At 34.8% G+C, this 4343-nt stretch overlaps 1 pseudogene; it reads right to left on the bottom strand.

The window, feature by feature from the left end:
- Window positions 1-2102: 2102 nt before the first annotated feature.
- LOC21393290 lies at window positions 2103-4120 on the bottom strand (annotated as a pseudogene).
- Window positions 4121-4343: the final 223 nt, after the last annotated feature.

The following is a 4343-nucleotide window of genomic DNA, read 5'->3' as shown; positions in this document are numbered from 1 at the left end:
TCAAAATTATTAATTCCAAATTACTCCACTATAAGTTTGGAATTGCACTCTCAAAATAATAAAACAATTATGTTCACGGAATTTGTGTTGTCCATTGATATAGTCACTACATACGAATTAATCCTCCATAAACGATTCATAATTAAAGTTAGGTATTTTCTGTTGACCTCTTTAATTATATTTTTCTCCATAAGTACCATTGATCCTCTAATGAATAATATATTTTATGATCCAATCATAAAATTGAGCGCTCTTATTATTCAAGTCCCGAATCAACACTTATGGGAACCGTCCATCTACTTCATTATGAAGGAATGGATTTCATCTTGTAAATTAATATTCCCGGCTATTTATTTTACTATGCTCCCAATATACCAAGACTTTGACACTATTCACTTGTGTCATTACTCAATATGTCTAACAACATAATATCATAAATAGGAGTTTATTAATTACTCAAAATTAAGATTAATACATATATGACCATCATTGATTAACATTGAATACTCTATTTAATAACGGAATTTATTAGAGATTCATAATTAATCGCGTTCCAGTCCTATGTAATCATATTACATAAAATGCTTTCATTCCAATAATCTCATTATTAACAATCTAGGATAAGATTGTTTCATTCAGAATGTAATGAACCGCATTAGTAATTTTAAATTAAAGATCCCAACTTTAATTTATAATTACGGACAAGTTTAAATTATTTTATTTCAAACATTATCCTCTGCATATAACAATTATATACAATGTTTAAAATTACATCAAAAATAATCTAGGGATTTTGATATTTATAAAACATCACATGTATGCAAAATAATATTGAAAAAATTCCTCATTTCATTGGTAATCAGCAAAATATTTACATCTTATTTGATTTATGGGCATATATCCCAGCATCTATTCCTGTGTAATTTTGCAGTTTCTCCTGTAATATTTGTTGTCTCTTGTTTCATGGACAAGATTCCCTTAAATGATCTCACTTTTAGTTGAAGGCTTTGTGAAAATATCGTTTCACTTCATTGAATTGAAATCAGAAAAATACACAGTTAAATAGATATTAGAAAAATACACAGTTAAATAGATAACAGGAAAAATAAAAGTCCCTCTCTCTCTCTCTCTCTGAGCCTCTTTCTCTAAAAGTTTCTGATGAAACAGCAAGAAGAAAAGATCCAGCAAAACAGCAAATCCCTTCAAGCTCAGAAAGTTTGAGTCTCGTCTGTCTTTTGTACGGACGAGAAATGAAGAAGCCTCGAAATGCAACTTCCTTAAATGGAAAATGCCACAACAACAACAAAATTAAAAAGTGCAATAACAAGAGGAAAAGTTTGTACGAGCTATCTCTTTTTTTTTTATTCTCTTGCTTTGGTGTAAGGACCCCTTGTTTTTTGGGATTCTTTTATGCTACCAGGGAAATATTTCAGGCTGGTGAAATCCTGGAGTGTGGTTACATACAATACAACTTTGATAAAGTGGTGAAACCTAGAAATTCTAACTATTAAGATAACTGTCCAAAAATTAGGAATCTTCTCAGCAAAAAAAGAAAAAAAAAAAAAAAGATTAGGAATCTCAAAATGCCTGTATAGTTCCATACAAAGAAATGTGGTACAAATATTCTATCCTCTAGGAATGTATTTTACAATGATAAAGACTATTTTACAGTACATCCTGACCCTAGGGAGAAAATTAGACTGGTGAAAGGCCGAAGAGCCCGTTGCAGACTTACTGCAAGTTGGTAGTAACCAGAAATCATTCTCAAGTGGGGTGATTTTTCATTCCAAATTCAAGATGTATAAAGTGCTAATTACACTAACCTAGGTTAGATTTTCTTGCAAATGAGTCTAATCTCACCCCGGCTTTGAGTGATCATGCCATCTAAAATCTCTCCATCGTCTTCAAACGAAGCTGTTCTACCCATCTCTCTGTCCTGATATGAGAAAACGAAATGCACAGAGTTTAAATTGACATGTCATGGCGGTTCATAAAAGTAAAACATAAACAGAATATGGGGCAAAAATGGAAATGACTTGATAGCATACTGTAGTTCCACTGAATGAAACAGCAGTTGCTTCTTCATAGTCAGCAACATCTAATCAAGATGCGCACTTGTGTCTTTTGCTCGGAAATGTGAAGAGCAACAGAATCCTTTCCCAGAATTGATTGCCCGGTAAGCTTTCTATGGCCATGACGGCAAAATAGTCGTAGGGAACTGAAGTTGGGGATCTTTTTGATGAATGGCAATGCTGCAACACAACCTCCTACGGTTGCAGCTTGAAGCAAGTTACTCGGGCGCTATTATCACCTCAACTAGGAATAAATCATCGATCTCCTTCTAGATGTCGAACGTTGTCTCATCAACTAGAGCGTCTACGTTGCCCGTGCTCGAAGCCCTTTGAATAGTTGATTCTTTTAATTCTATTAGTTCATGCGCTTAAAAAGTAAATTTATTAGGCAATTTACAAAAGCATAAGCTTATACTAACAAGATCGAGACCAATAATAAAGAGTTCTACTTTCATTTTGGATCTTCTTTTGTCACTTTTTTCAATTGTAATCCTTACAGACACCATAACATGGCCGAGGGTTCTTGATAAATAATAAGTGGGGACTGCATCTGCTGATATGCTTCATGCTTGCTTCCGTACACTTGATCGACTGTTGCATTCGCCCTCATGCATTTCTTCACGGTTGCTACAAGTCTATTACGGAGTAACTAAAAAAATAACTAGATAAATGAATAAACTAAAAGGCACTAGTTACAACATAGTGCGCGGTGAACCATATAAAAGCTGTTCTCTTAAGTTTGTGTGCTTTTACCCGGTGCTTAAGCGTTGCTAGACTTTTGGTATGCATTGGAGACTTTGGAATTACACCATTGGATGGAGGAATACAAAGGAGTCTGCACATTATGACGTGCCATTTAAGGAAAACTTACGAAATTCAGCTCTAGAGTATTCTATCAGCAATACAATATGCCATATTAGGCTGTGTTTGATAAGAGGGAAATGAAATGAGAAGGGATTAGATTCTCTTGTTATGTTCAGTAGAGGACCTGCTGAAATTTAAGCTAAAATGTTTAATAGAATGTAACAGCAAATGATATAGCCATGCCTTGATGACGGTCCAATTCTCATAAGCGCCAGGTGACCATGGATTCAGACTAATGAGGCGCCATAGGGTTCCTTCCGGAACACTTCATGAAGGTACATATGAAAAAGCTATCCAGACCAAAACCACCTAAGGCACGCCATAATCCACTATGAAGCCTCTCAACCAACCAGTGAAAAAATAATAATAAAAAAAAAAAAACTTACCATACCTAAAACGCCAAGACCTTGCTTTTCTGCTTCTCAATGCTGTAAGTAGAAGGTCAAATGACAGAACCAAAGCAAACATCTCGTTTGCAAATCCGCACAACTGTTGGAACTTGATAGCTTTCGGATTCTCTCTTTTAGGTACGTGAAATTCATCAATAAGAAGGAAAAGGAAAGAGAAATACCATCTTGTCAAGGTTAAAAAGAGCTCTGATCCCAACCCTGGTATGTTGTTCACAATGTTGAACATAAATGTATACATGGTCACAGTCGGCTCCGCAACTCCAAGAGGGCTGACATCCTATGATTGAGTGTATAATTCCACACAGTAGATGTAGTGTTTGAACTGCTGTGGGGACCGCCCTCTATCAACAAAACAAATTTTGTATGTTAGTGTAAATCTTTAGAACATTAATGTGCAAAGTTCAACCCTACAATATAAATCATAAGTAAGTCAATAGAAAGAAGAAATGTAAAAAAAATAATAAATAATCTAAAGAGGGAGAGAATCTTACTAGTATTTATATCCAATTGTTCTCCAAATGAAATCACTGGAATTGCTGATGCGAAAAATATGCATGTAGTGGTGCCAAAATCCTGAAAAGATGTAAACAGAATTATTAAGCTAACATAGCGTAAGTACAAACTCTCAACACTAAAATTATTAGTTATCCAACAAAATTTCTGTCAATTGAAATTATCCAAGTTCATCACGTTCCAGAAGGAGAAGTAATATTTCATCAACCGCCCTCGAAGATCGTTCTTGATCCCTTGAAACGGCACAAACATCTCTTCCATAGCGCCATGTTCTCCCTCCCACTTGAATGCTTAGAAAGCAATAACAAGTTCTACAAAAAGAAGATTTGCACAGATTGAGCACGATCAATTAAGAACATTACTTAAAATAAACCTCAAGTTATCAAAAAGATAGGCTTTGAATATATGCTAGCCATAACAAATCACAACCCATAACCAGAAATCTGAACAGCATTGTACAAAGCACAAAAGAAGTACTGGTGTG

This window comes from Morus notabilis, unplaced genomic scaffold (assembly GCF_000414095.1).
Source record: "Morus notabilis unplaced genomic scaffold, ASM41409v2 Scaffold360, whole genome shotgun sequence".
NCBI lineage: Eukaryota > Viridiplantae > Streptophyta > Magnoliopsida > Rosales > Moraceae > Morus > Morus notabilis.
This window is presented reverse-complemented; position numbering and strand designations above follow the sequence as displayed.